Genomic DNA, 27,558 nt, shown 5'->3' with positions numbered 1-27,558 from the left:
GGAGCGATCAAAGCGTAGACTGTTTGGGAATTACTCCCATGGAGAAAAGTGGGGATGGTGACTGTTGTATTCACTCCCGATGCAATTTCTGTGTTTCATCAACACTCAGTTAGTCCACAGATTACAGAATGCCTCCAGATGTGCATCGGAAACTACTATTGGTCTTCCTGGGAACGATCAAAGCATAGACTGTTTGAGACATTACTCCCATGGAGGAAAGTGCGCATGGTGACTGTTGTATTCAATCCCGATGCAATTTCTGTGTTTCAACAACACTCTGATAGTCCACAGATTACAGAATGCCTACAGATATGCATCGGAAACTACTACTGGTGTTCCAGGGAACGATCAAAGCGTAGACTGAATTAGACATTACTCCCATGGAGGAAGGTGCACATGGTGACTATTGTATTGAATCCCGATGCAATTTCTGTGTTTCATCAACACTCAGATAGTCCACAGATTACAGAATGCCTCCTGATGTGCGTTGGAAACTCCTACTGGTCTTCCAGGGAACGATCAAAGCGTAGACTGTTTGAGACATTACTCCCATGTAGGAAAGTGCGGATTGTGACTGTTGTATTCACTCCCGATCTAATTTCTGTGTTTCATCAACACTGTGAAGGTCCACAGATTACAGAATGACTCCAGATGTGCATCGGAAACTATTACTGGTATTCCATGGAACGATCAAAGCGTAGACTATTTCAGATATTACTCCCATGCAGAAAAGTGCTGATGGTGACTGTTGTATTCCATCCCGATGCAATTTCTATGGTTTTTATCAACACTCTGATAGTCCATAGATTACAGAATGCCACCAGATGTGCATCGGAAACTTCTACTGGTCTTCCAGGGAACGATCAAAGCGCAGACTGTTGGGGACTTTACCACATGGAGAAAAGTGCGCATGGTGACTGTTGTATTCAATCCCGATGCAATTTCTGTGTTTCATCAACACTCAGATAGTCCACAGATTACAGAATGCCTCAAGATGTGCATCGGAAAGTACTACTGGTCTTCCATCGAACGATAAAATCGTGGACTGTTTGAGACATTACTCCCGTGGAGGAAAGTGCGCATGGTGACTGTTGTTATCAATCCCGATGCAATTTCTGTGTTCCATCAAGACTGATAGTCCACAGTTTACAGATTGCCTCCAGATGTGCATCGGAATCTTCTACTAGTCTTCATGGGAACGTTCAAAGCGTAGACTGTTTGAGACATTACTGTCATGGAGGAAAGTGCGGATGGTGCTGTTGTATTCAAACTCGATGCAATTTCTGTGTTTCATCTACACTTTGAGGGTCCACAGATTGCAGAATGCCTCCAGATGTGCATCGGAAACTACTACTGGTCTTCCAGGGAACGATCAAAGCGTAAACTATTTGAGACATTACTCCTATGGAGGAAAGTGCGCATGTTGACTGTTGTATTCAATCTCGACGCTATTTCTGTGTTTCATCAACACTCCGATAGTCCACAGATTACAGAATGCCACAAGATGTGCATCGGAAACTACTACTGGTATTCCAGGGAACGATCGAAGCGTAGACTGTTTGAGTTATCACTCCCGTGGAGGAAAGTTCGCATGGTGACTGTTGTATTCAATCCCGATGCATTCTCTGTGTTTCATCAACACTCTGATAGTCCACAGATTAGTGAATGCCACCAGTTGTGCATCGGAAACCATTACTGGTCTTTCAGGGAACGATCAAAGCGTAGACTGTTTGAGACATTACTCCCGTGGAGGAATGTGCGCATGGTAACTGTTGTATTCAATCCCAATGCAATTTCTGTGTTACATCAACACTCTGATAGTCCACAGATTACAGAATGCCACCAGATGTGCATCGGAAACTACTACTGGTGTTCCAGGGAACGATCAAATCGTAGACTGTTTGAGACATTACTCCCATGGATGGAAGTGCGGATGGTGACTGTTGTATTCAATCCCGATGAAATTTCTGTGTTTCATCAACACTCTGATAGTCCACAGATTACAGAATGCCACCAGATGTGGATCGAAAACTGCCTCTGGTCTTCCAGAGAACCATCAAAGCGTAGACTGTTTGAGATATTACTCCCAAGGAGGAAATTGCTCATGATGACTGTTGTACTCAATCCCGATGCTATTTCTGTTTTTCATCAACACTCTGATAGTCCACAGATTACCGAATGCCACCAGATGTTTATCGGAAACAACTACTGGTCTTCTAGGGAACGATCAAAGCGTAGACTGTTTGAGAATTACTCCCATGGAGGAAAGTGCGCATGGTGACTGTTGTATTCAATCCCGATGGAATTTCTGTGTTTCATTAACACTCTGATAGTCCACAGATTACAGAATGCCTCATGATGTGCATCGAAAACTACTACTGGTCTTCCAGGGAACAATCAAAACGTAGACTGTTTGAGACACTATCCCCATGGAGGAAAGTGCGCATGGTGACTGTTGTATTCAATCCCGATGCTATTTCTGTGTTTCATCAACACTCTGATAGTCCATAGATTACAGAATGCCACCAGATGTGCATCGGAAACTTCTACTGGTCTTCCAGGGAACGATCAAAGAGCAGACTGTTGGGGACATTACCTCATGGAGAAAAGTGCGCATGGTGACTGTTGTATTCAATCCCGATGCAATTTCTGTGTTTCATCAACACTCAGATAGTCCACAGATTACAGAATGCCTCCAGATGTGCATCGGAAAGTACTACTGGTCTTCCATCGAACGATAAAATCGTGGACTGTTTGAGACATTACTCCCGTGGAGGAAAGTGCGCATGGTGACTGTTGTTATCAATCCCGATGCAATTTCTGTGTTCCATCAAGACTGATAGTCCATAGATTACAGAATGCCACCAGATGTGCATCGGAAACTTCTACTGGTCTTTCAGGGAACGATCAACGCGTAGACTGTATGAGACATTACTCCCATGGAGGAAAGTGCGCATGGTGACTGTTGTATTCAAACCCGATGCCATTTCTGTGTTTCATCAACACTCTGACAGTTCACAGATTACAGAATGAGACCAGATGTGCATCGGAAACTACTACTGGTCTTCCAGGAAACAATCAAAACGTAGAATGTATCAGACGTTACTCCCATGGAGGTAAGTGCGGATGGAGACTGTTGTATTCAATCCCGATTCAATTTCTGTGTTTCATCAACAGTCAGATAGTACACAGATTACAGAATGCCTCCAGATGTGCATCAGGAACTAGTACTGGTCTAACAGGGAACGATCAAAGTGTAGAAAGTTTGAGACATTACTCCCGTGGAGGCAAATGCGCATGGTGACTGTTGTATTCAATCCCGATGCTATTTCTGTGCTTCATCAACACTCTGATACTCCACAGATTACGGAATGCCTCCAGACGAGCATCGGAAATTACTACTGGTCTTCCAGGTAACGATCAAAGCGTAGACTGTTTGAGACATTACTCCCATGGAGGAAAGTGCGAATATTGACTGTTGTATTCAATCCCGATGCAATTTCTGTGTCTCATCAACACTCTGTTAATCCACAGATTACAGAATGCCACCAGATGTGCATCGAAAACTACTACTGGTCTTCCAGGGAACGATCAAAGCGTAGACTATTTGAGACATTACTCCCATGGAGGAAAGTGCGCATGGTGACTGTTGTATTCAATCCTGATGCTATTTCTGTGTTTCATCAACACTCTGATAGTCCATAGATTACAGAATGCCACCAGATGTGCTTCGGAAACTTCTACTGGTCTTCCAGGGAACGATCAAAGCGTAGACTGTTGGAGACATTACTCCCATGGAGAAAAGTGCGCATGGTGACTGTTGTATTCACTCCCGATGCAATTTCTGTGTTTTATCAACACTTTGAAGGACCACAGATTACAGAATACCTCCATATGTGCATGGGAAACTACTACTGGTCTTCCTGGGAACGATCAAAGCGTAGAGTGTATCAGACATTACTCCCATGGAGGAAAGTGCGGATTGTGACTGTTGTATTCACTCCCGATGCAATTTCTGTGTTTCATCATCACTTTGAAGGTCCACAGATTACAGAATGCCTCCAGATGTGCATCGGAAACTACTACTGGTATTCCATGGAACGATCAAAGCGTAGACTGTTTCAGATATTACTTCCATGCAGAAAAGTGCGGATGGTGACTGTTGTATTACATCCCGATGCAATTTCTATGTTTCATCAACACTCTGATAGTCCACAGTTTACAGATTGCCTCCAGATGTGCATCGGAATCTTCTACTAGTCTTCATGGCAACGATCAAAGCGTAGACTGTTTGAGACATTACTGCCATGGAGGAAAGTGCGGATGGGGCTGTTGTATTCAAACTCGATGCAATTTCTGTGTTTCATCTACACTTTGAGGGTCCACAGATTGCAGAATGCCTCCAGATGTGCATCGGAAACTACTACTGGTCTTCCAGGGAACGATCAAAGCGTAGACTATTTGAGACATTACTCCCATGGAGGAAAGTGCGCATGTTGACTGTTGTATTCAATCTCGATGCTATTTCTGTGTTTCATCAACACTCTGATAGTCCACAGATTACAGAATGCCACCAGATGTGCATCGGAAACTACTACTGGTATTCCAGGGAACGATCGAAGCGTAGACTGTTTGAGATATCACTCCCGTGGAGGAAACTGCGCATGGTGACTGTTGTATTCAATCCCGATGCATTCTCTGTGTTTCATCAACACTCTGATAGTCCACAGATTACAGAATGCCACCAGTTGTGCATCGGAAACCATTACTGGTCTTTCAGGGAACGATCAAAGCGTAGACTGTTTGAGACATTACTCCCATGGAGGAATGTGCGCATGGTAACTGTTGTATTCAATCCCAATGCAATTTCTGTGTTTCATCAACACTCTGATACTCCACAGATTACGGAATGCCTCCAGATGTGCATCGGAAACTACTACTGGTCTTTCAGGGAACGATCAACGCGTAGACTGTATGAGACATTGCTCCCATGGAGGAAAGTGCGCATGGTGACTGTTGTATTCAAACCCGATGCCATTTCTGTGTTTCATCAACACTCTGACAGTCCACAGGTTACAGAATGCCACCAGATGTGCATCGGAAACTACTACTGGTCTTCCAGGAAACAATCAAAGCGTAGAATGTTTCAGACGTTACTCCCATGGAGGAAAGTGCGGATGGTGACAGTTGTATTCAATCCCGATTCAATTTCTGTGTTTCATCAACAGTCGGATAGTCCACAGATTACAGAATGCCTCCAGATGTGCATCGGGAACTAGTACTGGTCTAACAGGGAACGATGAAAGCGTAGAATGTTTGAGACATTACTCCCAAGGAGGAAAGTGCGCATGGTGAGTGTTGTATTCAATCCCGACACAATTACTGTGTTTCATCAACACTCTGATAGTCCTCAGATTACAGATTGCCTCCAGATGTGCATCGGAAACTACTACTGGTCTTCCATCGACCGATCAAATCGTGGACTGATTGAGACATTACTCCCGTGGAGGATAGTGCGCATGGTGACTGTTGTATTCAATCGCGATGCTACTTCTGTGTTTCATCAATACTCTGATATTCCACAGATTACAGAATGCCTCCAGATTTGCATCGGAAACTACTACTGGTCTTCCAGGGAACGATCAAAGCGTACACTGTTTGAGACATTACTCCCATGGAGGAAAGTGCGAATATTGACTGTTGTATTCAATCCCGATGCAATATCTGTGTCTCATCAACACTCTGTTAGTCCACAGATTACAGAATGCCACCAGATGTGCATCGGAAACTACAACTGGTCTTCCAGGGAACGATCAAAGCGTAGACTATTTGAGACATTACTCCCATGGAGAAAAGTGCGCATGGTAACTGTTGTATTCAATCCTGATGCTATTTCTGTGTTTCATCAACACTCTGATAGTCCATAGATTACAGAATGCCACCAGATGTGCTTCGGAAACTTCTACTGGTCTTCCAGGGAGCGATCAAAGCGTAGACTGTTTGGGAATTACTCCCATGGAGAAAAGTGGGGATGGTGACTGTTGTATTCACTCCCGATGCAATCTCTGTGTTTCATCAACACTCAGTTAGTCCACAGATTACAGAATGCCTCCAGATGTGCATCGGAAACTACTATTGGTCTTCCTGGGAACGATCAAAGCATAGACTGTTTGAGACATTACTCCCATGGAGGAAAGTGCGCATGGTGACTGTTGTATTCAATCCCGATGCAATTTCTGTGTTTCATCAACATTCAGATAGTCCACAGATTTCAGAATGCGTCCATATGTGCATGGGAAACTACTACTGGTCTTCCTGGGAACGATCAAAGCGTAGAGTGTATCAGACATTACTCCCATGTAGGAAAGTGCGGATTGTGACTGTTGTATTCACTCCCGATCTAATTTCTGTGTTTCATCAACACTGTGAAGGTCCACAGATTACAGAATGACTCCAGATGTGCATCGGAAACTATTACTGGTATTCCATGGAACGATCAAAGCGTAGACTATTTCAGATATTACTCCCATGCAGAAAAGTGCTGATGGTGACTGTTGTATTCCATCCCGATGCAATTTCTATGGTTTTTATCAACACTCTGATAGTCCATAGATTACAGAATGCCACCAGATGTGCATCGGAAACTTCTACTGGTCTTCCAGGGAACGATCAAAGCGCAGACTGTTGGGGACATTACCACATGGAGAAAAGTGCGCATGGTGACTGTTGTATTCAATCCCGATGCAATTTCTGTGTTTCATCAACACTCAGATAGTCCACAGATTACAGAATGCCTCAAGATGTGCATCGGAAAGTACTACTGGTCTTCCATCGAACGATAAAATCGTGGACTGTTTGAGACATTACTCCCGTGGAGGAAAGTGCGCATGGTGACTGTTGTTATCAATCCCGATGCAATTTCTGTGTTCCATCAAGACTGATAGTCCACAGTTTACAGATTGCCTCCAGATGTGCATCGGAATCTTCTACTAGTCTTCATGGGAACGTTCAAAGCGTAGACTGTTTGAGACATTACTGTCATGGAGGAAAGTGCGGATGGTGCTGTTGTATTCAAACTCGATGCAATTTCTGTGTTTCATCTACACTTTGAGGGTCCACAGATTGCAGAATGCCTCCAGATGTGCATCGGAAACTACTACTGGTCTTCCAGGGAACGATCAAAGCGTAAACTATTTGAGACATTACTCCTATGGAGGAAAGTGCGCATGTTGACTGTTGTATTCAATCTCGACGCTATTTCTGTGTTTCATCAACACTCCGATAGTCCACAGATTACAGAATGCCACAAGATGTGCATCGGAAACTACTACTGGTATTCCAGGGAACGATCGAAGCGTAGACTGTTTGAGTTATCACTCCCGTGGAGGAAAGTTCGCATGGTGACTGTTGTATTCAATCCCGATGCATTCTCTGTGTTTCATCAACACTCTGATAGTCCACAGATTAGTGAATGCCACCAGTTGTGCATCGGAAACCATTACTGGTCTCTCAGGGAACGATCAAAGCGTAGACTGTTTGAGACATTACTCCCGTGGAGGAATGTGCGCATGGTAACTGTTGTATTCAATCCCAATGCAATTTCTGTGTTACATCAACACTCTGATAGTCCACAGATTACAGAATGCCACCAGATGTGCATCGGAAACTACTACTGGTGTTCCAGGGAACGATCAAATCGTAGACTGTTTGAGACATTACTCCCATGGATGGAAGTGCGGATGGTGACTGTTGTATTCAATCCCGATGAAATTTCTGTGTTTCATCAACACTCTGATAGTCCACAGATTACAGAATGCCACCAGATGTGGATCGAAAACTGCCTCTGGTCTTCCAGAGAACCATCAAAGCGTAGACTGTTTGAGATATTACTCCCAAGGAGGAAATTGCTCATGATGACTGTTGTACTCAATCCCGATGCTATTTCTGTTTTTCATCAACACTCTGATAGTCCACAGATTACCGAATGCCACCAGATGTTTATCGGAAACTACTACTGGTCTTCTAGGGAACGATCAAAGCGTAGACTGTTTGAGAATTACTCCCATGGAGGAAAGTGCGCATGGTGACTGTTGTATTCAATCCCGATGGAATTTCTGTGTTTCATTAACACTCTGATAGTCCACAGATTACAGAATGCCTCATGATGTGCATCGAAAACTACTACTGGTCTTCCAGGGAACAATCAAAACGTAGACTGTTTGAGACACTATCCCCATGGAGGAAAGTGCGCATGGTGACTGTTGTATTCAATCCCGATGCTATTTCTGTGTTTCATCAACACTCTGATAGTCCATAGATTACAGAATGCCACCAGATGTGCATCGGAAACTTCTACTGGTCTTCCAGGGAACGATCAAAGAGCAGACTGTTGGGGACATTACCTCATGGAGAAAAGTGCGCATGGTGACTGTTGTATTCAATCCCGATGCAATTTCTGTGTTTCATCAACACTCAGATAGTCCACAGATTACAGAATGCCTCCAGATGTGCATCGGAAAGTACTACTGGTCTTCCATCGAACGATAAAATCGTGGACTGTTTGAGACATTACTCCCGTGGAGGAAAGTGCGCATGGTGACTGTTGTTATCAATCCCGATGCAATTTCTGTGTTCCATCAAGACTGATAGTCCATAGATTACAGAATGCCACCAGATGTGCATCGGAAACTTCTACTGGTCTTTCAGGGAACGATCAACGCGTAGACTGTATGAGACATTACTCCCATGGAGGAAAGTGCGCATGGTGACTGTTGTATTCAAACCCGATGCCATTTCTGTGTTTCATCAACACTCTGACAGTTCACAGATTACAGAATGAGACCAGATGTGCATCGGAAACTACTACTGGTCTTCCAGGAAACAATCAAAACGTAGAATGTATCAGACGTTACTCCCATGGAGGTAAGTGCGGATGGAGACTGTTGTATTCAATCCCGATTCAATTTCTGTGTTTCATCAACAGTCAGATAGTACACAGATTACAGAATGCCTCCAGATGTGCATCAGGAACTAGTACTGGTCTAACAGGGAACGATCAAAGTGTAGAAAGTTTGAGACATTACTCCCGTGGAGGCAAATGCGCATGGTGACTGTTGTATTCAATCCCGATGCTATTTCTGTGCTTCATCAACACTCTGATACTCCACAGATTACGGAATGCCTCCAGATGAGCATCGGAAATTACTACTGGTCTTCCAGGTAACGATCAAAGCGTAGACTGTTTGAGACATTACTCCCATGGAGGAAAGTGCGAATATTGACTGTTGTATTCAATCCCGATGCAATTTCTGTGTCTCATCAACACTCTGTTAATCCACAGATTACAGAATGCCACCAGATGTGCATCGGAAACTACTACTGGTCTTCCAGGGAACGATCAAAGCGTAAACTATTTGAGACATTACTCCTATGGAGGAAAGTGCGCATGTTGACTGTTGTATTCAATCTCGACGCTATTTCTGTGTTTCATCAACACTCCGATAGTCCACAGATTACAGAATGCCACAAGATGTGCATCGGAAACTACTACTGGTATTCCAGGGAACGATCGAAGCGTAGACTGTTTGAGTTATCACTCCCGTGGAGGAAAGTTCGCATGGTGACTGTTGTATTCAATCCCGATGCATTCTCTGTGTTTCATCAACACTCTGATAGTCCACAGATTAGTGAATGCCACCAGTTGTGCATCGGAAACCATTACTGGTCTTTCAGGGAACGATCAAAGCGTAGACTGTTTAAGACATTACTCCCGTGGAGGAATGTGCGCATGGTAACTGTTGTATTCAATCCCAATGCAATTTCTGTGTTACATCAACACTCTGATAGTCCACAGATTACAGAATGCCACCAGATGTGCATCGGAAACTACTACTGGTGTTCCAGGGAACGATCAAATCGTAGACTGTTTGAGACATTACTCCCATGGATGGAAGTGCGGATGGTGACTGTTGTATTCAATCCCGATGAAATTTCTGTGTTTCATCAACACTCTGATAGTCCACAGATTACAGAATGCCACCAGATGTGGATCGAAAACTGCCTCTGGTCTTCCAGAGAACCATCAAAGCGTAGACTGTTTGAGATATTACTCCCAAGGAGGAAATTGCTCATGATGACTGTTGTACTCAATCCCGATGCTATTTCTGTTTTTCATCAACACTCTGATAGTCCACAGATTACCGAATGCCACCAGATGTTTATCGGAAACTACTACTGGTCTTCTAGGGAACGATCAAAGCGTAGACTGTTTGAGAATTACTCCCATGGAGGAAAGTGCGCATGGTGACTGTTGTATTCAATCCCGATGGAATTTCTGTGTTTCATTAACACTCTGATAGTCCACAGATTACAGAATGCCTCATGATGTGCATCGAAAACTACTACTGGTCTTCCAGGGAACAATCAAAACGTAGACTGTTTGAGACACTATCCCCATGGAGGAAAGTGCGCATGGTGACTGTTGTATTCAATCCCGATGCTATTTCTGTGTTTCATCAACACTCTGATAGTCCATAGATTACAGAATGCCACCAGATGTGCATCGGAAACTTCTACTGGTCTTCCAGGGAACGATCAAAGAGCAGACTGTTGGGGACATTACCTCATGGAGAAAAGTGCGCATGGTGACTGTTGTATTCAATCCCGATGCAATTTCTGTGTTTCATCAACACTCAGATAGTCCACAGATTACAGAATGCCTCCAGATGTGCATCGGAAAGTACTACTGGTCTTCCATCGAACGATAAAATCGTGGACTGTTTGAGACATTACTCCCGTGGAGGAAAGTGCGCATGGTGACTGTTGTTATCAATCCCGATGCAATTTCTGTGTTCCATCAAGACTGATAGTCCATAGATTACAGAATGCCACCAGATGTGCATCGGAAACTTCTACTGGTCTTTCAGGGAACGATCAACGCGTAGACTGTATGAGACATTACTCCCATGGAGGAAAGTGCGCATGGTGACTGTTGTATTCAAACCCGATGCCATTTCTGTGTTTCATCAACACTCTGACAGTTCACAGATTACAGAATGAGACCAGATGTGCATCGGAAACTACTACTGGTCTTCCAGGAAACAATCAAAACGTAGAATGTATCAGACGTTACTCCCATGGAGGTAAGTGCGGATGGAGACTGTTGTATTCAATCCCGATTCAATTTCTGTGTTTCATCAACAGTCAGATAGTACACAGATTACAGAATGCCTCCAGATGTGCATCAGGAACTAGTACTGGTCTAACAGGGAACGATCAAAGTGTAGAAAGTTTGAGACATTACTCCCGTGGAGGCAAATGCGCATGGTGACTGTTGTATTCAATCCCGATGCTATTTCTGTGCTTCATCAACACTCTGATACTCCACAGATTACGGAATGCCTCCAGATGAGCATCGGAAATTACTACTGGTCTTCCAGGTAACGATCAAAGCGTAGACTGTTTGAGACATTACTCCAATGGAGGAAAGTGCGAATATTGACTGTTGTATTCAATCCCGATGCTATTTCTGTGTCTCATCAACACTCTGTTAATCCACAGATTACAGAATGCCACCAGATGTGCATCGAAAACTACTACTGGTCTTCCAGGGAACGATCAAAGCGTAGACTATTTGAGACATTACTCCCATGGAGGAATGTGCGCATGGTGACTGTTGTATTCAATCCTGATGCTATTTCTGTGTTTCATCAACACTCTGATAGTCCATAGATTACAGAATGCCACCAGATGTGCTTCGGAAACTTCTACTGGTCTTCCAGGGAACGATCAAAGCGTAGACTGTTGGAGACATTACTCCCATGGAGAAAAGTGCGCATGGTGACTGTTGTATTCAATCCCGACGCAATTTCTGTGTCTCATCAACACTCAGATAGTCCACAGGTTATAGAATGCCTCCAGATGTGCATCGGAAACTACTACTGGTCTTCCATAAAACGATTAAATCGTGGACTGTTTGAGACATTACTTCCATGGAGGAAAGTGTGCATGGTGAGTGTTGTATTCAATCCCGACGCAATTACAGTGTTTCATCAACACTCTGATAGTCCTCAGATTACAGATTGCCTCCAGATGTGCATCGGAAACTACTACTGGTCTTCCAGGAAACAATCAAAGCGTAGAATGTATCAGACGTTACTCCCATGGAGGAAAGTGCGGATGGTGACTGTTGTATTCAATCCCGATTCAATTTCTTTGTTTCATCAACAGTCTGATAGTACACAGATTACAGAATGCCTCCAGATGTGCATCAGGAACTAGTACTGGTCTAACAGGGAACGATCAAAGCGTAGAAAGTTTGAGACATTACTCCCATGGAGGAATGTGCGCATGGTGAGTGTTGTATTCAATCCCGACGCAATTACAGTGTTTCATCAACACTCTGATAGTCCTCAGATTACAGATTGCCTCCAGATGTGCATCGGAAACTACTACTGGTCTTCCATCGTACGATCAAATCGTGGACTGATTGAGACATTACTCCCGTGGAGGCAAATGCGCATGGTGACTGTTGTATTCAATCCCGATGCTATTTCTGTGCTTCATCAACACTCTGATACTCCACAGATTACGGAGTGCCTCCAGATGAGCATCGGAAATTGCTACTGGTCTTCCAGGTAACGATCAATGCGTAGACTGTTTGAGACATTACTCCCATGGAGGAAAGTGCGAATATTGACTGTTGTATTCAATCCCGATGCAATTTCTGTGTCTCATCAACACTCTGTTAATCCACAGATTACAGAATGCCACCAGATGTGCATCGAAAACTACTACTGGTCTTCCAGGGAACGATCAAAGCGTAGACTATTTGAGACATTACTCCCATGGAGGAAAGTGCGCATGGTGACTGTTGTATTCAATCCTGATGCTATTTCTGTGTTTCATCAACACTCTGATAGTCCATAGATTACAGAATGCCACCAGATGTGCGTCGGAAACTTCTACTGGTCTTCCATGGAACGATCAAAGCGTAGACTGTTGGAGACATTACTCCCATGGAGAAAAGTGCGCATGGTGACTGTTGTATTCAATCCCGACGCAATTTCTGTGTCTCATCAACACTCAGATAGTCCACAGGTTATAGAGTGCCTCCAGATGTGCATCGGAAATTACTACTGGTCTTCCATAAAACGATTAAATCGTGGACTGTTTGAGACATTACTTCCATGGAGGAAAGTGTGCATGGTGAGTGTTGTATTCAATCCCGACGCAATTACAGTGTTTCATCAACACTCTGATAGTCCTCAGATTACAGATTGCCTCCAGATGTGCATCGGAAACTACCACTGGTCTTCCATCGTACGATCAAATCGTGGACTGATTGAGACATTACTCCCGTGGAGGCAAATGCGCATGGTGACTGTTGTATTCAATCCCGATGCTATTTCTGTGCTTCATCAACACTCTGATACTCCACAGATTACGGAATGCCTCCAGATGAGCATCGGAAATTACTACTGGTCTTCCAGGTAACGATCAAAGCGTAGACTGTTTGAGACATTACTCCCATGGAGGAAAGTGCGAATATTGACTGTTGTATTCAATCCCGATGCAATTTCTGTGTCTCATCAACACTCTGTTAATCCACAGATTACAGAATGCCACCAGATGTGCATCGAAAACTACTACTGGTCTTCCAGGGAACGATCAAAGCGTAGACTATTTGAGACATTACTCCCATGGAGGAAAGTGCGCATGGTGACTGTTGTATTCAATCCTGATGCTATTTCTGTGTTTCATCAACACTCTGATAGTCCATAGATTACAGAATGCCACCAGATGTGCTTCGGAAACTTCTACTGGTCTTCCAGGGAACGATCAAAGCGTAGACTGTTGGAGACATTACTCCCATGGAGAAAAGTGCGCATGGTGACTGTTGTATTCAATCCCGACGCAATTTCTGTGTCTCATCAACACTCAGATAGTCCACAGGTTATAGAATGCCTCCAGATGTGCATCGGAAACTACTACTGGTCTTCCATAAAACGATTAAATCGTGGACTGTTTGAGACATTACTTCCATGGAGGAAAGTGTGCATGGTGACTGTTGTATTCATTCCCGATGCTATATCTGTGTTTCACCAACACTCAGATAGTCCACAGATTACAGAATGCCTCCTGATGTGCATCGGAAACTACTACTCTTCTTCCAGGGAACGATCAAAGCGTAGACTGTTTGAGAATTACTCCCATGGAGAAAAGTGCGAATGGTGACTGTTGTATTCACTCCCGATGCAATTTCTGTGTTTCATCAACACTCAGTTAGTCCACAGATTACAGAATGCCTCCAGATGTGTATCGGAAACTACTATTGGTCTTCCTGGGAACGATCAAAGCATAGACTGTTTGAGACATTTCTCCCATGGAGGAAAGTGCGCATGGTGACTGTTGTATTCAATCCCGATGCAATGTCTGTGTTTCATCAACACTCTGATAGTCCACAGATTACAGAATGCCTCCAGATGTGCATCGGAAACTACTATTGGTCTTCCTGGGAACGATCAAAGCATAGACTGTTTGAGACATTACTCCCATGGAGGAAAGTGCGCATGGTGACTGTTGTATTCAATCCCGATGCAATTTCTGTGTTTCATCAACACTCAGATAGTCCACAGATTACAGAATGCCTCCTGATGTCCGTTGGAAACTCCTACTGGTCTTCCAGGGAACGATCAAAGCGTAGACTGTTTGAGACATTACTCCCATGGAGGAAAGTGCGCATGGTGACTGTTGTATTCAATCCCGATGCAATTTCTGTGTTTCATCAACATTCAGATAGTCCACAGATTTCAGAATGCCTCCATATGTGCATGGGAAACTACTACTGGTCTTCCTGGGAACGATCAAAGCGTAGAGTGTATCAGACATTACTCCCATGTAGGAAAGTGCGGATTGTGACTGTTGTATTCACTCCCGATGCAATTTCTGTGTTTCATCAACACTGTGAAGGTCCACAGATTACAGAATGACTCCAGATGTGCATCGGAAACTATTACTGGTATTCCATGGAACGATCAAAGCGCAGACTATTTCAGATATTACTCCCATGCAGAAAAGTGCTGATGGTGACTGTTGTATTCCATCCCGATGCAATTTCTATGGTTTTTATCAACACTCTGATAGTCCATAGATTACAGAATGCCACCAGATGTGCATCGGAAACTTCTACTGGTCTTCCAGGGAACGATCAAAGCGCAGACTGTTGGGGACATTACCACATGGAGAAAAGTGCGCATGGTGACTGTTGTATTCAATCCCGATGCAATTTCTGTGTTTCATCAACACTCAGATAGTCCACAGATTACAGAATGCCTCAAGATGTGCATCGGAAAGTACTACTGGTCTTCCATCGAACGATAAAATCGTGGACTGTTTGAGACATTACTCCCGTGGAGGAAAGTGCGCATGGTGACTGTTGTTATCAATCCCGATGCAATTTCTGTGTTCCATCAAGACTGATAGTCCACAGTTTACAGATTGCCTCCAGATGTGCATCGGAATCTTCTACTAGTCTTCATGGGAACGTTCAAAGCGTAGACTGTTTGAGACATTACTGTCATGGAGGAAAGTGCGGATGGTGCTGTTGTATTCAAACTCGATGCAATTTCTGTGTTTCATCTACACTTTGAGGGTCCACAGATTGCAGAATGCCTCCAGATGTGCATCGGAAACTACTACTGGTCTTCCAGGGAACGATCAAAGCGTAAACTATTTGAGACATTACTCCTATGGAGGAAAGTGCGCATGTTGACTGTTGTATTCAATCTCGACGCTATTTCTGTGTTTCATCAACACTCCGATAGTCCACAGATTACAGAATGCCACAAGATGTGCATCGGAAACTACTACTGGTATTCCAGGGAACGATCGAAGCGTAGACTGTTTGAGTTATCACTCCCGTGGAGGAAAGTTCGCATGGTGACTGTTGTATTCAATCCCGATGCATTCTCTGTGTTTCATCAACACTCTGATAGTCCACAGATTAGTGAATGCCACCAGTTGTGCATCGGAAACCATTACTGGTCTTTCAGGGAACGATCAAAGCGTAGACTGTTTGAGACATTACTCCCGTGGAGGAATGTGCGCATGGTAACTGTTGTATTCAATCCCAATGCAATTTCTGTGTTACATCAACACTCTGATAGTCCACAGATTACAGAATGCCACCAGATGTGCATCGGAAACTACTACTGGTGTTCCAGGGAACGATCAAATCGTAGACTGTTTGAGACATTACTCCCATGGATGGAAGTGCGGATGGTGACTGTTGTATTCAATCCCGATGAAATTTCTGTGTTTCATCAACACTCTGATAGTCCACAGATTACAGAATGCCACCAGATGTGGATCGAAAACTGCCTCTGGTCTTCCAGAGAACCATCAAAGCGTAGACTGTTTGAGATATTACTCCCAAGGAGGAAATTGCTCATGATGACTGTTGTACTCAATCCCGATGCTATTTCTGTTTTTCATCAACACTCTGATAGTCCACAGATTACCGAATGCCACCAGATGTTTATCGGAAACTACTACTGGTCTTCTAGGGAACGATCAAAGCGTAGACTGTTTGAGAATTACTCCCATGGAGGAAAGTGCGCATGGTGACTGTTGTATTCAATCCCGATGGAATTTCTGTGTTTCATTAACACTCTGATAGTCCACAGATTACAGAATGCCTCATGATGTGCATCGAAAACTACTACTGGTCTTCCAGGGAACAATCAAAACGTAGACTGTTTGAGACACTATCCCCATGGAGGAAAGTGCGCATGGTGACTGTTGTATTCAATCCCGATGCTATTTCTGTGTTTCATCAACACTCTGATAGTCCATAGATTACAGAATGCCACCAGATGTGCATCGGAAACTTCTACTGGTCTTCCAGGGAACGATCAAAGAGCAGACTGTTGGGGACATTACCACATGGAGAAAAGTGCGCATGGTGACTGTTGTATTCAATCCCGATGCAATTTCTGTGTTTCATCAACACTCAGATAGTCCACAGATTACAGAATGCCTCCAGATGTGCATCGGAAAGTACTACTGGTCTTCCATCGAACGATAAAATCGTGGACTGTTTGAGACATTACTCCCGTGGAGGAAAGTGCGCATGGTGACTGTTGTTATCAATCCCGATGCAATTTCTGTGTTCCATCAAGACTGATAGTCCATAGATTACAGAATGCCACCAGATGTGCATCGGAAACTTCTACTGGTCTTTCAGGGAACGATCAACGCGTAGACTGTATGAGACATTACTCCCATGGAGGAAAGTGCGCATGGTGACTGTTGTATTCAAACCCGATGCCATTTCTGTGTTTCATCAACACTCTGACAGTTCACAGATTACAGAATGAGACCAGATGTGCATCGGAAACTACTACTGGTCTTCCAGGAAACAATCAAAGCGTAGAATGTATCAGACGTTACTCCCATGGAGGTAAGTGCGGATGGAGACTGTTGTATTCAATCCCGATTCAATTTCTGTGTTTCATCAACAGTCAGATAGTACACAGATTACAGAATGCCTCCAGATGTGCATCAGGAACTAGTACTGGTCTAACAGGGAACGATCAAAGCGTAGAAAGTTTGAGACATTACTCCCGTGGAGGCAAATGCGCATGGTGACTGTTGTATTCAATCCCGATGCTATTTCTGTGCTTCATCAACACTCTGATACTCCACAGATTACGGAATGCCTCCAGATGAGCATCGGAAATTACTACTGGTCTTCCAGGTAACGATCAAAGCGTAGACTGTTTGAGACATTACTCCCATGGAGGAAAGTGCGAATATTGACTGTTGTATTCAATCCCGATGCAATTTCTGTGTCTCATCAACACTCTGTTAATCCACAGATTACAGAATGCCACCAGATGTGCATCGAAAACTACTACTGGTCTTCCAGGGAACGATCAAAGCGTAGACTATTTGAGACATTACTCCCATGGAGGAAAGTGCGCATGGTGACTGTTGTATTCAATCCTGATGCTATTTCTGTGTTTCATCAACACTCTGATAGTCCATAGATTACAGAATGCCACCAGATGTGCTTCGGAAACTTCTACTGGTCTTCCAGGGAACGATCAAAGCGTAGACTGTTGGAGACATTACTCCCATGGAGAAAAGTGCGCATGGTGACTGTTGTATTCAATCCCGACGCAATTTCTGTGTCTCATCAACACTCAGATAGTCCACAGGTTATAGAATGCCTCCAGATGTGCATCGGAAACTACTACTGGTCTTCCATAAAACGATTAAATCGTGGACTGTTTGAGACATTACTTCCATGGAGGAAAGTGTGCATGGTGAGTGTTGTATTCAATCCCGACGCAATTACAGTGTTTCATCAACACTCTGATAGTCCTCAGATTACAGATTGCCTCCAGATGTGCATCGGAAACTACTACTGGTCTTCCAGGAAACAATCAAAGCGTAGAATGTATCAGACGTTACTCCCATGCAGGAAAGTGCTGATGGTGACTGTTGTATTCAATCCCGATTCAATTTCTGTGTTTCATCAACAGTCTGATAGTACACAGATTACAGAATGCCTCCAGATGTGCATCAGGAACTAGTACTGGTCTAACAGGGAACGATCAAAGCGTAGAAAGTTTGAGACATTACTCCCATGGAGGAATGTGCGCATGGTGAGTGTTGTATTCAATCCCGACGCAATTACAGTGTTTCATCAACACTCTGATAGTCCTCAGATTACAGATTGCCTCCAGATGTGCATCGGAAACTACTACTGGTCTTCCATCGTACGATCAAATCGTGGACTGATTGAGACATTACTCCCGTGGAGGCAAATGCGCATGGTGACTGTTGTATTCAATCCCGATGCTATTTCTGTGCTTCATCAACACTCTGATACTCCACAGATTACGGAATGCCTCCAGATGAGCATCGGAAATTACTACTGGTCTTCCAGGTAACGATCAAAGCGTAGACTGTTTGAGACATTACTCCCATGGAGGAAAGTGCGAATATTGACTGTTGTATTCAATCCCGATGCAATTTCTGTGTCTCATCAACACTCTGTTAATCCACAGATTACAGAATGCCACCAGATGTGCATCGAAAACTACTACTGGTCTTCCAGGGAACGATCAAAGCGTAGACTATTTGAGACATTACTCCCATGGAGGAAAGTGCGCATGGTGACTGTTGTATTCAATCCTGATGCTATTTCTGTGTTTCATCAACACTCTGATAGTCCATAGATTACAGAATGCCACCAGATGTGCTTCGGAAACTTCTACTGGTCTTCCATGGAACGATCAAAGCGTAGACTGTTGGAGACATTACTCCCATGGAGAAAAGTGCGCATGGTGACTGTTGTATTCAATCCCGACGCAATTTCTGTGTCTCATCAACACTCAGATAGTCCACAGGTTATAGAATGCCTCCAGATGTGCATCGGAAATTACTACTGGTCTTCCATAAAACGATTAAATCGTGGACTGTTTGAGACATTACTTCCATGGAGGAAAGTGTGCATGGTGAGTGTTGTATTCAATCCCGACGCAATTACAGTGTTTCATCAACACTCTGATAGTCCTCAGATTACAGATTGCCTCCAGATGTGCATCGGAAACTACTACTGGTCTTCCATCGTACGATCAAATCGTGGACTGATTGAGACATTACTCCCGTGGAGGCAAATGCGCATGGTGACTGTTGTATTCAATCCCGATGCTATTTCTGTGCTTCATCAACACTCTGATACTCCACAGATTACGGAATGCCTCCAGATGAGCATCGGAAATTACTACTGGTCTTCCAGGTAACGATCAAAGCGTAGACTGTTTGAGACATTACTCCCATGGAGGAAAGTGCGAATATTGACTGTTGTATTCAATCCCGATGCAATTTCTGTGTCTCATCAACACTCTGTTAATCCACAGATTACAGAATGCCACCAGATGTGCATCGAAAACTACTACTGGTCTTCCAGGGAACGATCAAAGCGTAGACTATTTGAGACATTACTCCCATGGAGGAAAGTGCGCATGGTGACTGTTGTATTCAATCCTGATGCTATTTCTGTGTTTCATCAACACTCTGATAGTCCATAGATTACAGAATGCCACCAGATGTGCTTCGGAAACTTCTACTGGTCTTCCAGGGAACGATCAAAGCGTAGACTGTTGGAGACATTACTCCCATGGAGAAAAGTGCGCATGGTGACTGTTGTATTCAATCCCGACGCAATTTCTGTGTCTCATCAACACTCAGATAGTCCACAGGTTATAGAATGCCTCCAGATGTGCATCGGAAACTACTACTGGTCTTCCATAAAACGATTAAATCGTGGACTGTTTGAGACATTACTTCCATGGAGGAAAGTGTGCATGGTGAGTGTTGTATTCAATCCCGACGCAATTACAGTGTTTCATCAACACTCTGATAGTCCTCAGATTACAGATTGCCTCCAGATGTGCATCGGAAACTACTACTGGTCTTCCAGGAAACAATCAAAGCGTAGAATGTATCAGACGTTACTCCCATGCAGGAAAGTGCTGATGGTGACTGTTGTATTCAATCCCGATTCAATTTCTGTGTTTCATCAACAGTCTGATAGTACACAGATTACAGAATGCCTCCAGATGTGCATCAGGAACTAGTACTGGTCTAACAGGGAACGATCAAAGCGTAGAAAGTTTGAGACATTACTCCCATGGAGGAATGTGCGCATGGTGAGTGTTGTATTCAATCCCGACGCAATTACAGTGTTTCATCAACACTCTGATAGTCCTCAGATTACAGATTGCCTCCAGATGTGCATCGGAAACTACTACTGGTCTTCCATCGTACGATCAAATCGTGGACTGATTGAGACATTACTCCCGTGGAGGCAAATGCGCATGGTGACTGTTGTATTCAATCCCGATGCTATTTCTGTGCTTCATCAACACTCTGATACTCCACAGATTACGGAATGCCTCCAGATGAGCATCGGAAATTACTACTGGTCTTCCAGGTAACGATCAAAGCGTAGACTGTTTGAGACATTACTCCCATGGAGGAAAGTGCGAATATTGACTGTTGTATTCAATCCCGATGCAATTTCTGTGTCTCATCAACACTCTGTTAATCCACAGATTACAGAATGCCACCAGATGTGCATCGAAAACTACTACTGGTCTTCCAGGGAACGATCAAAGCGTAGACTATTTGAGACATTACTCCCATGGAGGAAAGTGCGCATGGTGACTGTTGTATTCAATCCTGATGCTATTTCTGTGTTTCATCAACACTCTGATAGTCCATAGATTACAGAATGCCACCAGATGTGCTTCGGAAACTTCTACTGGTCTTCCATGGAACGATCAAAGCGTAGACTGTTGGAGACATTACTCCCATGGAGAAAAGTGCGCATGGTGACTGTTGTATTCAATCCCGACGCAATTTCTGTGTCTCATCAACACTCAGATAGTCCACAGGTTATAGAATGCCTCCAGATGTGCATCGGAAATTACTACTGGTCTTCCATAAAACGATTAAATCGTGGACTGTTTGAGACATTACTTCCATGGAGGAAAGTGTGCATGGTGAGTGTTGTATTCAATCCCGACGCAATTACAGTGTTTCATCAACACTCTGATAGTCCTCAGATTACAGATTGCCTCCAGATGTGCATCGGAAACTACTACTGGTCTTCCATCGTACGATCAAATCGTGGACTGATTGAGACATTACTCCCGTGGAGGCAAATGCGCATGGTGACTGTTGTATTCAATCCCGATGCTATTTCTGTGCTTCATCAACACTCTGATACTCCACAGATTACGGAATGCCTCCAGATGAGCATCGGAAATTACTACTGGTCTTCCAGGTAACGATCAAAGCGTAGACTGTTTGAGACATTACTCCCATGGAGGAAAGTGCGAATATTGACTGTTGTATTCAATCCCGATGCAATTTCTGTGTCTCATCAACACTCTGTTAATCCACAGATTACAGAATGCCACCAGATGTGCATCGAAAACTACTACTGGTCTTCCAGGGAACGATCAAAGCGTAGACTATTTGAGACATTACTCCCATGGAGGAAAGTGCGCATGGTGACTGTTGTATTCAATCCTGATGCTATTTCTGTGTTTCATCAACACTCTGATAGTCCATAGATTACAGAATGCCACCAGATGTGCTTCGGAAACTTCTACTGGTCTTCCAGGGAACGATCAAAGCGTAGACTGTTGGAGACATTACTCCCATGGAGAAAAGTGCGCATGGTGACTGTTGTATTCAATCCCGACGCAATTTCTGTGTCTCATCAACACTCAGATAGTCCACAGGTTATAGAATGCCTCCAGATGTGCATCGGAAACTACTACTGGTCTTCCATAAAACGATTAAATCGTGGACTGTTTGAGACATTACTTCCATGGAGGAAAGTGTGCATGGTGACTGTTGTATTCATTCCCGATGCTATATCTGTGTTTCACCAACACTCAGATAGTCCACAGATTACAGAATGCCTCCTGATGTGCATCGGAAACTACTACTCTTCTTCCAGGGAACGATCAAAGCGTAGACTGTTTGAGAATTACTCCCATGGAGAAAAGTGCGAATGGTGACTGTTGTATTCACTCCCGATGCAATTTCTGTGTTTCATCAACACTCAGTTAGTCCACAGATTACAGAATGCCTCCAGATGTGTATCGGAAACTACTATTGGTCTTCCTGGGAACGATCAAAGCATAGACTGTTTGAGACATTTCTCCCATGGAGGAAAGTGCGCATGGTGACTGTTGTATTCAATCCCGATGCAATTTCTGTGTTTCATCAACACTCAGATAGTCCACAGATTACAGAATGCCTCCTGATGAGCATTGGAAACTCCTACTGTTCTTCCAGGGAACGATCAAAGCGTAGACTGTTTGAGACATTACTCCCATGGAGGAAAGTGCGCATGGTGACTGTTGTATTCAATCACGATGCAATTTCTGTGTTTCATCAACATTCAGATAGTCCACAGATTTCAGAATGCCTCCATATGTGCATGGGAAACTACTACTGGTCTTCCTGGGAACGATCAAAGCGTAGAGTGTATCAGACATTACTCCCATGGAGGAAAGTGCGGATTGTGACTGTTGTATTCACTCCCGATGCAATTTCTGTGTTTCATCATCACTTTGAAGGTCCACAGATTACAGAATGCCTCCAGATGTGCATCGGAAACTACTACTGGTATTCCATGGAACGATCAAAGCGTAGACTGTTTCAGATATTACTTCCATGCAGAAAAGTGCGGATGGTGACTGTTGTATTACATCCCGATGCAATTTCTATGTTTCATCAACACTCTGATAGTCCACAGTTTACAGATTGCCTCCAGATGTGCATCGGAATCTTCTACTAGTCTTCATAGCAACGATCAAAGCGTAGACTGTTTGAGACATTACTGCCATGGAGGAAAGTGCGGATGGTGCTGTTGTATTCAAACTCGATGCAATTTCTGTGTTTCATCTACACTTTGAGGGTCCACAGATTGCAGAATGCCTCCAGATGTGCATCGGAAACTACTACTGGTCTTCCAGGGAACGATCAAAGCGTAGACTATTTGAGACATTACTCCCATGGAGGAAAGTGCGCATGTTGACTGTTGTATTCAATCTCGATGCTAATTCTGTGTTTCATCAACACTCTGATAGTCCACAGATTACAGAATGCCACCAGATGTGCATCGTAAACTACTACTGGTATTCCAGGGAACGATCGAAGCGTAGACTGTTTGAGATATCACTCCCGTGGAGGAAAGTGCGCATGGTGACTGTTGTATTCAATCCCGATGCATTCTCTGTGTTTCATCAACACTCTGATAGTCCACAGATTACAGAATGCCACCAGTTGTGCATCGGAAACCATTACTGGTCTTTCAGGGAACGATCAAAGCGTAGACTGTTTGAGACATTACTCCCGTGGAGGAATGTGCGCATGGTAACTGTTGTATTCAATCCCAATGCAATTTCTGTGTTACATCAACACTCTGATAGTCCACAGATTACAGAATGCCACCAGATGTGCATCGGAAACTACTACTGGTGTTCCAGGGAACGATCAAATCGTAGACTGTTTGAGACATTACTCCCATGGATGGAAGTGCGGATGGTGACTGTTGTATTCAATCCCGATGAAATTTCTGTGTTTCATCAACACTATGATAGTCCACAGATTACAGAATGCCACCAGATGTGGATCGAAAACTGCTTCTGGTCTTCCACAGAACCATCAAAGCGTAGACTGTTTGAGACATTACTCCCAAGGAGGAAATTGCTCATGATGACTGTTGTACTCAATCCCGATGCTATTTCTGTTTTTCATCAACACTCTGATAGTCCACAGATTACCGAATGCCACCAGATGTTTATCGGAAACTACTACTGGTCTTCCAGGGAACGATCAAAGCGTAGACTGTTAGAGAATTACTCCCATGGAGGAAAGTGCGCATGGTGACTGTTGTATTCAATCCCGATGGAATTTCTGTGTTTGATTATCACTCTGATAGTCTACAGATTACAGAATGCCTCATGATGTGCATCGAAAACTACTACTGGTCTTCCAGGGAACAATCAAAACATAGACTGTTTGAGACATTATCCCCATGGAGGAAAGTGCGCATGGTGACTGTTGTATTCAATCCCGATGCTATTTCTGTGTTTCATCAACACTCTGATAGTCCATAGATTACAGAATGCCACCAGATGTGCATCGGAAACTTCTACTGGTCTTCCAGGGAACGATCAAAGCGTAGACTGTTGGGGACATTACTCACATGGAGAAAAGTGCGCATGGTGACTGTTGTATTCAATCCCGATGCAATTTCTGTGTTTCGTCAACACTCAGATAGTCCACAGTTTCCAGAATGCCTCCAGATGTGCATCGGAAAGTACTACTGGTCTTCCATCGAACGATAAAATCGTGGACTGTTTGAGACATTACTCCCGTGGAGGAAAGTGCGCATGGTGACTGTTGATATCAATCCCGATGCAATTTCTGTGTTCCATCAAGACTCTGATAGTCCATAGATTACAGAATGCCACCAGATGTGCATCGGAAACTTCTACTGGTCTTTCAGGGAACGATCAAAGCGTAGAATGTTTCAGACGTTACTCCCATGGAGGAAAGTGCGGATGGTGACTGTTGTATTCAATCCCGATTCAATTTCTGTGTTTCATCAACAGTCTGATAGTACACAGATTACAGAATGCCTCCAGATGTGCATCGGGAACTAGTACTGGTCTAACAGGGAACGATCAAAGCGTAGAAAGTTTGAGACATTACTCCCATGGAGGAAAGTGCGCTTGGTGAGTGTAGTATTCAATCCCGACGCAATTACTGTGTTTCATCAACACTCTGATAGTCCTCAGATTACAGATTGCCTCCAGATGTGCATCGGAAACTACTACTGGTCTTCCATCGAACGATCAAATCGTGGACTGATTGAGACATTACTCCCGTGGAGGAAAATGCGCATGGTGACTGTTGTATTCAATCCCGATGCTATTTCTGTGCTTCATCAACACTCTGATACTCCACAGACTACGGAATGCCTCCAGATGTGCATCGGAAATTACTACTGGTCTTCCAGGTAACGATCAAAGCGTAGTCTGTTTGAGACATTACTCCCATGGAGGAAAGTGCGAATATTGACTGTTGTATTCAATCCCGATGCAATTTCTGTGTCTCATCAACACTCTGTTAGTCCACAGATTACAGAATGCCACCAGATGTGCATCGGAAACTACTACTGGTCTTCCAGGGAACGATCAAAGCGTAGACTATTTGAGACATTACTCCCATGGAGGAAAGTGCGCATGGTGACTGTTGTATTCAATCCTGATGCTATTTCTGTGTTTCATCAACACTCTGATAGTCCATAGATTACAGAATGCCACCAGATGTGCTTCGGAAACTTCTACTGGTCTTCCAGGGAACGATCAAAGCGTAGACTGTTGGAGACATTACTCCCATGGTGAAAAGTGCGCATGGTGACTGTTGTATTCAATCCCGATGGAATTTCTGTGTTTCATCAACACTCAGATAGTCCACAGATTACAGAATGCCTCCTGATGTGCATTGGAAACTAATACTGGTCTTCCAGGGAACGATCAAAGCGTAGACTGTTTGAGACATTACTCCCATGGAGGAAAGTGCGGATTGTGACTGTTGTATTCACTCCCGATGCAATTTCTGTGTTTCATCAACACTTTGAAGGTCCACAGATTACAGAATGCCTCCAGATGTGCATCGGAAACTACTACTGGTATTCCATGGAACGATCAAAGCGTAGACTGTTTCAGATATTACTAACATGCAGAAAAGTGCGGATGGTGACTGTTGTATTCCATCCCGATGCAATTTCTATGTTTCATCAACACTCTGATAGTCCACAGTTTACAGATTGCCTCCAGATGTGCATCGGAATCTTCTACTAGTCTTCATGGCAACGATCAAAGCGTAGACTGTTTGAGACATTACTGCCATGGAGGAAAGTGCGGATGGTGCAGTTGTATTCGAACTCGATGCAATTTCTGTGTTTCATCTACACTTTCAGGGTCCATAGATTGCAGAATGCCTCCAGATGTGCTTCGGAAACTACAACTGGTCTTCCAGGGAACGATCAAAGCGTACACTATTTGAGACATTACTCCCATGGAGGAAAGTGCGCATGTTGACTGTTGTATTCAATCTCGATGCTATTTCTGTGTTTCATCAACACTCTGATAGTCCACAGATTACAGAATGCCACCAGATGTGCATCGGAAACTACTACTGGTATTCCAGGGAACGATCGAAGCGTAGACTGTTTGAGATATCACTCCCGTGGAGGAAAGTGCGCATGGTGACTGTTGTATTCAATCCCGATGCATTCTCTGTGTTTCATCAACACTCTGATAGTCCACAGATTACAGAATGCCACCATTTGTGCATCGGAAACCATTACTGGTCTTTCAGGGAACGATCAAAGCGTAGACTGTTTGAGACATTACTCCCGTGGAGGAATGTGCGCATGGTAACTGTTGTATTCAATCCCAATGCAATTTCTGTGTTACATCAACACTCTGATAGTCCACAGATTACAGAATGCCACCAGATGTGCATCGGAAACTACTACTGGTGTTCCAGGGAACGATCAAATCGTAGACTGTTTGAGACATTACTCCCATGGATGAAAGTGCGGATTGTGACTGTTGTATTCAATCCCGATGAAATTTCTGTGTTTCATCAACACTATGATAGTCCACAGATTACAGAATGCCACCAGATGTGGATCGAAAACAGCTTCTGGTCTTCCAGAGAACCATCAAAGCGTAGACTGTTTGAGACATTACTCCCAAGGAGGAAATTGCTCATGATGACTGTTGTACTCAATCCCGATGCTATTTCTGTTTTTCATCAACACTCTGATAGTCCACAGATTACCGAATGCCACCAGATGTTTATCGGAAACTACTACTGGTCTTCCAGGGAACGATCAAAGCGTAGACTGTTTGAGAATTACTCCCATGGAGGAAAGTGCGCATG

This window comes from Schistocerca gregaria, chromosome 3, assembly GCF_023897955.1.
Source record: "Schistocerca gregaria isolate iqSchGreg1 chromosome 3, iqSchGreg1.2, whole genome shotgun sequence".
In the NCBI taxonomy this organism is placed as follows: domain Eukaryota; kingdom Metazoa; phylum Arthropoda; class Insecta; order Orthoptera; family Acrididae; genus Schistocerca; species Schistocerca gregaria.
Note: the sequence above shows the minus strand (reverse complement) of the source record.